At 43.9% G+C, this 12,958-nt stretch overlaps 1 protein-coding gene across 8 annotated transcripts in view; it reads left to right on the top strand.

Annotated features, from left to right (window-relative positions):
* LOC124721404 (protein O-linked-mannose beta-1,2-N-acetylglucosaminyltransferase 1-like) overlaps nt 1-12,958 on the top strand; it is a 2,183,308-nt gene that overhangs the window by 1,672,696 nt on the left and 497,654 nt on the right. The window lies entirely within an intron of this gene.

The following is a 12,958-nucleotide window of genomic DNA, read 5'->3' as shown; positions in this document are numbered from 1 at the left end:
TAAAGAATCTAGTGCACTGCCAGATCTGCTTTTGGGAACATCACTTACAAGAGCTTCAAAGAGTACAGGCAGGGGGAAACCCTGCCGCTGATTCACTAAGGTATTCCAATAATGGATCATCTTAACCTGCGCATTGACCGGTGGGAAGGCTTGACCCGTACACTGTACATTACCCTACCACTTTCTACAGTAACACAATTGAAATGAGGGACTTGTATGGAGGTTCAAATACGCGGGAAGAGTTTGCAAAACGTGTTACAGAATAATTAGTCCCAAAATTGTTGTATTTCTAGCAAAAACAGCGGCGAATGCAGGTTGCTTAGTAACTGCTAGACAAACTCAACGACGACAGAGAACTATTGAAACGTATCAGAATAGGATTGAAATAAGGGTTTGCGGATATGACATCGAAACAGGCTGAATCGTCCCAGTCTAAGCATTAGGGATCCTCAAGGCCGAAAACCGCCATAGGACTGCGATCAGATGTAAAGATATGCTCACTGTGTCCTTTGATTTTAACGGCAGGGTGCACCGTGATTTCTTACAACAACGTCGAACCATCTGTAAGAAGTACTACTTTCAAGTTCAACGCTGTTTCTTCTGGTAAACCTTCCGGGATGTAAGGTCGTGGTCCATGAAACTCTTCAGCTCCTAACGTTTCGTCCAGAGCTGCGCTGGACATCTTCAGAGGGAGGGTTTCTCCTCCGGTGAGTCTTGCCTTCACCGGAGGAGAAACCCCCTCTCTGAAGATGTCCAGCGCAGCTCTGGACGAAACGTTAGGAGCTGAAGAATTTCATGGACCACGACCTTACATCCCGGAAGGTTTACCAGAAGATATGTCATCCGGTCGTGAAAGCTTTCATACTATGCTCAACGCTGTTTGCCTGAAAAAAAAAATCCCGTAAAAAAGCCCAGAATCGTAGTGCCATTGTTTTAGTGTCACAATAATGCACATCGTTGCTTGTGCCGAATTTTTGGCCAAAAACAATATTGAAATGATGCTCCAGCGTCCATATTTGCCACGCATGGCCCTATGCGACATTTTTGTGTTCCCAAAAATAAAGTAAACCTTAAAGAATTGTTTTATAAGCATACATGAGATAAAAAATTTCGCGGAGAGATCGAATAGCTGTCGCAAAGGTTGAGAACCAGAATTTTTTGGGGGATTGGGAAAATCGCTGCCATATGTGGAAACATAAACGCTACTGAACAAACTGGGCGGTCATGACCCTCATTAGATTCCTCCCACACTTTGGATCTGCACCAGCTGCGAATCGTTCTCCTTTGAACTTCAGTTTGTTCATTCATTCGATTCGCAGAGTGATGACCAGTACTCTAAAATGTATGAAAAGAACGCCTCACAATTTACTTATGACTTGAGTCTACCATCCTCAGTATAACATTCACATGGATTAGCTATCCTACGTTTCACGGTATGGTCACACTAGGCTGCTTGAGTGGTATCAGCGACTCCTTACATCGACCTCTGGGACTATCTTCAAACGATACACCAGCTTTCCCTTTACTCGCTCACATTTCCGTGTATTTGCTTAAATTTAGCATCAGATGTCAGTTGCTGCATTAAGCATAGATTTTTGACAAATTTGCTTGAATTTAACAAGAATTCTCTTGGGAGACCAACACACTATTAGTAGGGGGTATCTTCTCTGAATAATTTTAGGCAATTGCTGACACTTTACTGATCCTAAAAGGTCATTGTGTCCCGAGCGCAGAAGTGTTGTGTGTATGCAATGAAACCCAATATACGGTATATGAAGTGCGCAGTGAAAATGATTTCAGGGAAATAAAAAAAAAAAAAAGCGAAAAATCTGAAGATTAGAGTTCAACGTCCTGTCGACACTGAGGTCATCAGATACGGAGAAAAGGCTCTATATGTTAAAAGATAGAGAAGGAAATATGCCTTACAAAGGAAACATCCCGGCATTTGCCTGGAGAAATTGAGGGAAATCACGGAAAACCTCAATCTGGATGGCCAGGCAAGGACTTTAACCGTAGTCCTTCCGAATGCGGGTCTCGTGTAGTTATTGTGCTACGGCGCTCGCTTAGAAAACGGAGGCGCTACCTCATTTGAGTGAAGAAATCGACAGTGTGATAATTACTTCAGAAATGCTTACTGAAACTATTTTCACGGAGGAGAACATCTGCAAGGCGACAAACACGTCAAAAGTTTATACGCACTGTCCTTCACTGTGAAAAATACTTACGTCAGACAGAGGCATTCTTTTCCAGGAATCTGTATTGTTACCTTTGCACCCGAAAGCTGGCTGTCTGCAAACTTCAGGTCCGTCCTCTGTTCAATAAAGAGTCAAAGAAAGCTTCCACATTGTGTTTGCGACTGAACGGCTTCACAAGTAAATTGAATTATGCGCGCTGACTGCACTGCCATGAAATTCTGTAGAGAATTGCCGCGACCGCCTTTCAGTGCACTTGTAGGTCTTTATCGCCAGGCAGATAAACATCGGGCTAAATAAAATCAACCGCACGACTGTGCGCGCCTGCTGTGAAGCCGTTTACTTTTGCTTGCGGAGCAAACACGACGGAGGACTGACATTTTGCCGGGTTCCTACAGGGAATGTTGCTGCTTTTGTAATTTCGAGTAAAGTGTTTTTATACGTAGGTTCTTGTTCTGACAAGTTTCCTTCAGATTTTGAATATTGGAATTCACGATCCAGAACGTTCTAATCAGACAGACTGAGGTACAATTGTCCACTGAAGTGGACGGCTGCTAACCTCACGTCCAGTAATGTTCGCATATAATATTAATAGTACGCTGCTTGGATAGGTTACGTTGATGAAATATCTGGACGTACGGAGTGGAAAACAACCAAATTTAATCGACCACTTAAGTTAAGTTGCCAGCGCGAGTAGCCTTTATTGGGAGAGTTCTGGGAAATTGTAGTGCACCTATAAAGAAGGCTGTATACAAAGCTCTTGTGCAGAACGTTTTTCAATACTGCACGATTTTTTGGGATCGCCTCCAGATCGGATTAAAGAGAGACGTCTAGCGAAATCAGAAGAGTTCCGAGAGGTGTGTTATTGGTATCAGCACAAGAGTTAACGAGTCGTCTTTTATGTATATCGTAACAATGGGCGGTGAGAGAGATTACGACGCACTTGGAGACATATAGGCGATCATATTTCCCTCGCTTCATTTGCGAGTGGAACAGGAAATTTTATAAATAGCAATGATACGAAATACCTTGGCCTGTACAGTTCCTTGCCGGCCGATGTGGCCGAGCGGTTCTAGGCGCTTCAGTCTGGAACCGCGCGACCGCTACGGTCGCAGGTTCGAATCCTGCCTCGGGCATGGATGTGTGTTATGTCCTTAGGTTAGTTAGGTTTAAGTAGTTCTAAGTTCTAGGGGACTGATGACCACAGATGTTAAGTCCCATAGTGCTCAGAGCCATTTGAACCACTTGTACAGTTCCTTGTGGAATATATATGAAACTCTAGGTATCTGATCGTTGTGTTTACCCATAGGTATGAGAGCACTGCGAGGGAAAAAAGTGACCGTTGAGGTGACCGCGTTCACCCAGGCGGTGTTGCGAACAAGGGGGTTCATCTTCGACATGGTAATGTCCTCGCTTACGCAGCTGTAAAATTCAAATATTTGGCTTGAAGAAAATACGACCCCCTTTCACGACAACATATTCATCAGGTTGGATAATATAGACACATTGTCGTATGCATTGGGGGAAACATGGAACACTGCCGCGCTACTGCAATTTTGAACGATGTGGAACAGTCTCTTGAGGAAAAATGATATGAAGTGCCATTTAAAATCATTTAGAATTTACTAGGTTTAGTAAAGCGTCCAGATGCATATTCGGCTTGGAATCTCGTTGACTGGAGTACCATTGTATTCAGTGATACGTCCCGCTTCGAATTGAGCCCCGATGACCAGCAAAGACGTGTCTCGAGACGCCCCACACAGCGGTAGGATACCAACCTGATTGACGCCCGTCGTACGGCCCGACAATTAGAAGTGATGATGTAGGGTGCTATTCCGTTCCAAAGCAAGACCCCTTTTGTTTACATCCGTGGCACCCTTACGCCACAGAGTACATCAACAATATTCTACGCCCCGTTTTGTTTCTCTTCATAGCAAGCCGTCCTAGACTTATATTTCAGCAAGATAATGCCCGCCCACACGCAGCGAGAGTTTCTACAGCTTCTCTTCATGATTGCCATCCCTCCCTTGGCCAACAAGGTCGCCGGATCTCTCCAAATTGAGAAAGTTTGGGGCATTATGGGCACGACCCTCCAGCAAGATCGAAATTTTGACTAACTAATGTGCCAAGTGGACAAAATTTGGCACTACATCCCTCAGGAGAGCAATCAATGAGTAAAGCCGAATAACAGCTTGCATAAGGGCCAGAGATGTAACAACGCGTTGTAGACCTTGCTCAGTTTTTGAAGCTCTTTCCCTTGAATAAATCACCCAGTTTTTTTATTTTTTATTTTTTTATTGTAATCATTTGTTTGTCTGTGCATGTACATCGCATCAACCTATTTCCGTCACATTCGGATATTTCCTTCATTTTTTTTCTTTGAGTGTACGTAACTTCACTTTTACGAGGTGATAGTTAAAATTTTATGCCTTATACTTACCGATGACCAGGCGTATTCACGCTGTGAAACATGGACACCAAAAGGTTTTTCCCCAAAGCTCGTATAAGCCACAATGTGGATATGAGTGCACCTTACACTTTCGTATATTATTAGGCGACAGCGGGCGGAAACGGAGCTGTTCCGGTGATATAGGTTTGTCGCGCGAGACGCGGCTGGTAATCGCACGCAATTCCACGGCGGCACGTGTACTTAGCGCCGCGCAGACGCAGTAATGGTTATTGCCGGGGCCGCGGGCGCAGCCGCAGTCGGAGGCGCCGCTGTTTACCCAGTGATTACACTTAAAAGCGTCTCATTCTGCAGCCACCTCCTCCCTCACACTGAATGAGAAATTCTTTATACGGCGGTAATGGAAAACACATCGAGACTACCGAAAAAGTGAGAGATACCGGCTGGAGGAAAAAGGCGAACCCCGGTTGCGACTTCGCTTTAATGCTCGCTCTTTGCTGCAGCAAGACTGTGAACATTTTTCCAATATTGTGTTTCTACGCCGACTCCCGCTGACAAAGCAGGCCCCCTCCAGACACACTAAGTGCTTTGCGCAGGTTCTGGAAGAGATGCGAGCCGCGAGATGATTCCCGGTGCAGCCGTTTGCGCCTCAATGTGGGACGTTCTAATGTATATGCAGCCAGACCAAGAGGGTACTGTGTGTATTTATTTATTTATTTTACCTGACAAGATTAGGGCCTTCAGGCCCACTTTCACACCTAACCAGGAATACTCAGATTGAACGAATTTCAGTTTGTACAGAACATTATGGACATACATGTTATACAGTAGTAATGTTAAAGAAAAAAATAGAGATTATAACAGTAGTACAAGGATAATTATAACAATCAAAAAATAATTATAACAATCAAGAATAATAATAATAGTAGTAATGACTATGTATATGAAAGTAGACATATTTTTCTTTTATGAATGTCAGTCCTATTGCTATTTGGGAATTTTCTCGTTATGTTCTTGCAGCTTGTGAGTTATTCACATCGAGCAGAGACATGAGACGATAGAATGGGGTGAAAGAGATATAGAAGAGGTAGCTAAGTTAGAGGAAGAGAAATATAATGGTAAAATTCGAAGCTATGATGGAGAGGAGAAAGAAAGAGATGAGAGGGGTACAACAGTGGTGGCTATAGAGTCCCTAATATGTAAGTTTTGAGTTCCCTCTTGAATGTTGAGTGGTTCTGGATAAGACGCAGATCACAGGGGAGCGCGTTCCATAGTCGTATGGCTGAGATGGAGAATGACATGGAGAAAGATTTTGTGTTATGTAAAGGTACAGGCAAGATTCTAGACGTTTCCGATCTGGTATTGCGGTTGTGGAATGATGATAGGTGTTTAATGTGAGAAGATAAGTATTGGTGGCACCAGGGACTAAGAAATCGATGAAGTAAGCACAGCATGTGGAGATCGCTTACCTTATGTGGGCGCATCCAACCTAGCTGGGAGTATGAAGGACTGATATGATCATACAACCGTATATTGCACACGTATCTAACGCAAGCATTCATCACTAGCTCGAGGCATCTCGAATTTTCACCATTTGTGCCGTGTTGAACTACATCACAGTAGTAAAGATTAGGCAAGACTAGTGTTCGGACTAATTTTTGTTTAACATGGGTTGGAAATATTTTTCTAAATTTTTGGATTGCATGTAGGGAGGAGAGCGATTTCCGGCAAGCTGTGACTGTTTGTTCTTCCCAATTTAGGTGTTCATCCAAGATTATTCCAAGGTCTTTTACTGTTTTTTGGTATGGTAGTTCGGTACCATTGAGGAGTATTTGTTAGTTTCATTTATAAAAGTGTTAGACAAAGGATGATAAGGCTGGAAAGTTTAAATAAGTTTGTGCGGAAATTAAAATAGACGTCTCAGCAATGTCATCACTGGATTGATTGTTGTGACTGTTTCTATAGAGTTAGTGTGATCCAGCATCTTCCTCTCACCAGCAAGCTTATTAGCCAAGTAATTTATTTTCTACTGAGAATGGCTGCAACAATTTGAAGCATGAGGTAGTCTTGCGTTATCCGTCTTTCAACCGCACTTAAAAATAATACATACTATCTGATCAGAAGTATCCGGACACCTATTAAAGGATATTAATATGGGGTGTGTTCACCCTTCGCCTTTATGACGGCTTGTATTCTGCTGTGAAAATCTTCATTGAGGTGTGTGACTGTTTGCGGAGGAATGGCAGACCATATTTCGTCAAGAACCAAAACCAGAGGAAGTAGTGATGCCAGTCGCTGGGGTCCCGAGCGACGTCGAGATTCTAACTCATCCAAAAGGAGTACCATTGGGTTTCGTTGGGACTCGGGGTAGGTCATTTCATTTCAGGTACCTTATAGTCCACAAATCATGTCCCCACAGATGCTGACTTATTGTTATGTTGATATAAATAATCATCCCTCTGAAGTGTTCATCTAATGTACGCAGTAAGTACTGCTGTAAAATTTGTTCACATTCTTCCGCGTTGAACGTTTTCTTAAACACAATAGGTGGACCACAACCAAACCACGAAAAACATCCCCATACTGTAAAACCACCTCCTCCTTGCTTCGCTGTTGGCACTACACGTGATGGTACAGGGTGTCCAGCAAACGAGTTTCCGGTTTAAAAATTAAATATTTCGAAAGTTAAGATCTATAAGCGTGTATGATAAAATGTATGTTTACTGTGAAAGCTGTAAGAATTCTATACGGAAGTTTCGAAATAGATCGAAAAGCTGCTAACCGATGGCGCTATACGCTGTGCGGCTCGCACAGTGCATAATTACACTCGTCCTCTGCAAGCAGTCTTTGCAGTCACATCACAATCTTTTGGTGAAGTGTTCAGTACTCAGGTGGCACAATCGAACAATGAAACTTGCCATCACATCATGTAGAGTCTCGATGGAAATCGATGCACATGCCACACAGATCGCCGATTCAAGATCGTCCAAGTTGATTGGATGTTTCTAGTAGACAGCGCCTTTCAATGTTCCCACAGAAAAGAGTCACAATGAGTCAGATCGGGGGAACATGGTGGTCAATGCATCACTGCGCCAGTAAATTAGCAACAGTCCAACTCAATGACTCTATTCCCGAAGTATTCATAAAGACAGCGAAACATTTATTCGGTGCGTTGTAGTCTGAGCCTATCTTACATAAACCACTGTGTGTGTGGTCAATCCTCCAACGCTAGCTGTGAGGCCACAAACTCATTCAAAATTGCAACGTAACGATCATTAAAGATCGTTTCTAGCATGAAAAAAAAAGCCAGCATCTTCTGCATACCGCAGCACAAACAGTAACCTAGGGAGGATACAGTGGTCTCGCTTAACACAAATCGAGATTTTTCGGAAACCCTAAATCACCAGTTCTGTTTATTCATTACCTCATTCAGGTAGAAGTGTGCTTCATCTGTGAAACAGATGCAGCCAACATCAAATCCTTCATTATCACTCATTGTGAGAACCTGGTTCGCAAAGTCAGCCCTCTGTCGCACGGCTCGTACAGGTTTGGCCTGGTGGCTTTCGATTTTGAATGGAAACATGTGTACGCTCTAAGTATTTTTGCGTACTGGACGACTTCAAACAAGTCTTTGCTGTAGTTCTTCGGACGGATTTCCTTGGATTTTGCTGAATAATTCCAGAAACCCTTAGTGACGATTTCAGGAGTAACTACAGCTTGCCTAGTGCCCACGTTCTCCGCTATATCATCAGCCACGCTCCTTGTCCTTTGGAATTTGGCGAAGAGTTAGCGAATGGTTTTCGCATCGGGCCCTCATGGATCATTAAATTGTGTTTGAGAACTGCACCTTGTTGCCTTAGGCCTGTGTTCAAAACTGTGGTATTCCACTACCAGAAGAACACGTTGTTCCATCAGATACATTCCTTCGGTATCCTAACCTCCTTTCACTTTTCACCGGCGGGACTGATCGCTTTGAACTGCGGCGCGCTATTTGTAGGCGCTATATACCGCGATTACAGCGCCATCTGTTATCAGCTTTATGGGCGATTTCGCAAGTTCTGTATAAAGTTCTTGCAGCCTTGAAAATAAGCACACCATTTATTGCGCTCGTCTATCGATCTAAGTTTTCGAAATATTTAATTTTGAAATAAGTGACCCCTTTGCTGGACACCCAGCAGGTAACTTTCTCCTGGCCTTCACCAAACCAAAATCCTTCCACCGGACTGCCACAGGGTAAAGTGTGATTCATCACTCCAAATCACCCCTCTTCTCCACCTTCTTTACACGGCAGACATGCCACCATCTTCACCTCTCTTACACCTTCTCTAATACGCCGATGACACTGCCTCCCTTGCCCTCGACCCCACCCTGCAACGCTCCCAGCACCTTCTCCAATCCCATCTTGACTGGTTCACCACTTGGTGTAACCAGTTGCTGCTCAAGCTCAATCCTTCCAAAACCCAGGCCATCATTGTAGGTAAAACCACCCCTTCCTTCCGCCTACCTGATTTTTATCTCACCGTCTATGGCCATCCTATTAACCTCACCCCCACCCCCCACCCTCAAGTACCTTGGCATCACTCTTGACTGTCGACTCTCCTGGAACCCCCATCTACAGACGATCCGAGCCAAGGCACACTCCCGAATCCGCCTCCTCAAGCTTCTTTCTGGCCGCACACGGAGTCTGGACCCCTCCACAATCCTCCACACCTATAAATCCCTCATCTGCCCCATCCTCTATTATGCCCATCCGGCCTGGATCTCCACCCCTCCTACCTTCTACAAGTCCCTTCAAATCCTGGAACGCAATGCGCTCCGCCTCGCCTATCACATCTGCCTCCCTCCCCTCATGCGGATCCTCTATGACTTAATTCCTTTCCCACACCTCTTCCTCTTCCATGAACAGATACGGATCCTTTAGACCTCTCGTAAACTGGATCCCCCTCACCCACTTGTCTCTCCCATCCTTTCCCACCCCCGTCTGCTGCTGCGCCTGTACACCTGCATCCCAGCTGCTCTCCATCTTACCACACTCCATACACTTGCCCAAGGTGGCTTCTGCCAGCTCCCCCTCCCTGGTGATGCCCTCGTCCACCCCCGCATCTACCCCTCCTACCAGCTTTGATCCTCCCCTTCCTCCTCCTGTGTTTTTCATACAGGGCACCCTCTTTCCCTTCTCTCTCTCCTCCCTTCCTCCCACCTCCACCCTCCCTCTCCTCCCCCACTCCCTGGGCTTCCACACACACCCCTCTCCCCTCACCTCCCCCTCCCTTCTTCTCTCCCACTGGCTCCACCCTCCTCCTTCCCGCCCTCCTACCTCTCCCTTCCACCTGGAGACAGCCCCCCCCCCTCCTTTCATCAGTGTGTTTGTGAATGCTTTGATGATGATCGTCACCAGTGTTTCCGTGCATCAGGTTTTCATCAGTGTTCTCCTACGTTCGCGTCTCCAACTGGATGTCTTCGTCTGTTCACGTGGTGACGCCCTCTATGTACAGTGCCTTCCGCCGAACGACTACTGATATATTGTGAATATGTTCATCATGTTTTATCATGCTTTTTATAAGTTCCTCTGTCCTCTATGTTTATATGTTGTGTCTCTTGGCCGAAGAGTGGCGTATGTAGGCCACTGCCGGCCCGCGTCATTGAAAAATGAAATAACAATAAAGGAAAAAACAATTAAAATCACTCGTTTCCAGCCTTCCACTGTCAAGTGGCGTGGGTCTTTACACCACCTTAGGCGTCACTTAGCATTGACTGCAAAAATATGTGGCTATGTAACTATCCCATTCTGAGACGTCTATGTGGCTGTGTAAATCAATCGACCATGCAGTACATCCATCAAATCAAACAGCTTACACATATAAGATCCACTGTACAAGGCAATTACAGAGCAAAAGCACTGAACTAACCAGTGATGTAAACAAATTACTATGGTTGTGTTATTTTACGTGCACTGCCTGGATCTGTGAGCTTGCTGACCATGGTAATACCTCAATATCACGCAGACAGTTAACAGAGACACGTGCCATTATTGGACGAGTATTGTCCTATTCAGAAACAGCACGACGATGCTGTCGCATGAGAGGTAACACACAAGATGTCCGTGACGCACCTTCTTGCCGTCAAAGTTCCATCAATCACTATCAGTTGTAACCTGAATTCGTACCCTATAGCTCCCCATACCATAACGCCAGTTGTAGAATTCCAGAACATATTCAGAGCTCAAATGTGACGAGGTATCTTGGACAGATTGGCCACTTGCATGCCAACCAGCAAGAATTCCAAAAACATCGATCACGTGAAAGCCAATTCGCACTTTTCTCACACGAGGAACAAGGCAATCGAGTAGATGCAGTATTTTTCGATTTCCGAAAAGCATTTTAGTGAGTACCACATTTACGCTTATTATCAGAAGTACGATTGTACGGGATATCAAGCGAAATTTGTGACTGGATTGACGATTTATTAATAGACTGGTCGAAACAAGTTGTCTTGGGTGGAGAATCATCAACAAATTTCAGAAGCTTATATTAATGACCTTACGCACAATATAAATAGTAACCTAAGGCTTTTCGTTGATGATGCAGTAATCTGTAATGAAGTAGTGTCTGAAAGAAGCTGCACAAATACTGATAAGGTTTCAAATTGGAGCAAAAAACGTATTTAAAATGTTCATAAATGTAAAATTGTGCCCTTTACAACGCGAGAAAACGTAGTACCTTACGATTACATTGTGAAAGAGTCAAAACTGTAGTCGGACAAGACATACAAGTAACAGGGTGTAACACTTTCTAGGGATATGAAGTGGAACAATCACATGGACCCAGTCGAAGGTAAAGCAGGTGACAGACGTAGGTTCTTTGGGAGAATACTAGGGATATGAAATCAATCTACAGAGGATCACTCGTGCGATATATTGTGGAATATTGCTCAAGTGTGTAGGACCCGTACCAAATAGGACTAACAGGGGATATTGAACGTATACAGAGAACGGCAGTACGATAGGTCACAGGATCGTTTGACACGTGGGAGAGTGTCACACAGATGCTGAAGAAGCTGAACAGGCAGATTCTTGAAGATAGACGTAATCTGTTCTGAGAAAGATTCCTTACAAAGCTTCAAGAACCAGCTTTAAATGACGACTATAAGAACATGCTGCAATTCCCTACGTATCTCTCTTCTACGGACCGGGAGGACAAGATTAGATTAAATACAGCGTGAGCGGAAGCATTTAATCAGTCATTCTTCTCGACCTTCATGCGCGAATGGTATAGAAAAGTGCCCTAATAACTGGTGCAGTATGTTCTAGGCGCTACGGTCTGGAACCGCGCGACCGCTACGGTCGCAGGTTCGAATCTTGCCTCGGGCATGGATGTGTGTGATGTCCTTAGGTTAGTTAGGTTTAAGTAGTTCTAAGTTCTAGGGGACTGATGATCTCAGAAGTTAAGCCCATAGTGCTCAGAGACATTTTTGAACTGGTGCAGTGGGACGTACCCACTGCGATGCCCTTCACAGTGGTTTGCAGAGTACAGATGCATACTACCTGTCCCATTCTTGTCGCATGGGACATGTAAGTATGTAAATGTCTGCGTTTGCGAATCGCTTTATATTTGTTGCTCTTAAATCGTAGTTCAGAAAATATCTTTGAACGACCTCCGAAATTTTGTCGCTGGAGTTGGGAGTTCAACCTGTAGTATAAGTAAACATTTGTTCCATTGATTCGTTGATGCTAACAATCTATTTATAAATTCAAAATTTCCGGGTTGTAGTCAACATGTACTTTCAGGAGAATTAATGATAAAGACTGAGACGGGACAGGGGTGGAGTTTGCAGTTCCCAACTTTCTGATTTGTTGGTCTTTCTTTCAATGGGAACTACACATCGTCAAGAAATATCTCGAGCTCGATGTTACATATATCATAGCTGGTTGCCAAATCGGTACTTTACCCGTAGATATTCTACCGATGCACCCATCCATTATTAAAGGTTCAGCATATGTTGTAAAACTGATAATACGAGAAATATCACAATTCTTTTTGTCATTTTATGCATGTTTTACTTCCCTCTCGAAAACAAACTTGTACAACCCCCTCAAACAAATAAGGAAACTGAATTAACATAAATATGTAATGCTGAGTTGCGTTAATAATAACGGATTTCGTATTGCTTGATTATTTTTTCGAATTTTCTTTCAACAGAACATAATTTCACTTTTCAGTTCAATAAACTTTACCAATAGCCATATACTTTAGGTTATTTTATTTTATTTCGAACGCAACCAGTTTCGGCAAATCATTTTGCCATCTTCAGGCCCCATACGCTTTTTTCGAATCAACGAGCTTATCACATAGCGCCATAA

Source organism: Schistocerca piceifrons, chromosome X, assembly GCF_021461385.2.
Source record: "Schistocerca piceifrons isolate TAMUIC-IGC-003096 chromosome X, iqSchPice1.1, whole genome shotgun sequence".
Taxonomy (NCBI): Eukaryota; Metazoa; Arthropoda; class Insecta; order Orthoptera; family Acrididae; genus Schistocerca; species Schistocerca piceifrons.
This window is presented reverse-complemented; position numbering and strand designations above follow the sequence as displayed.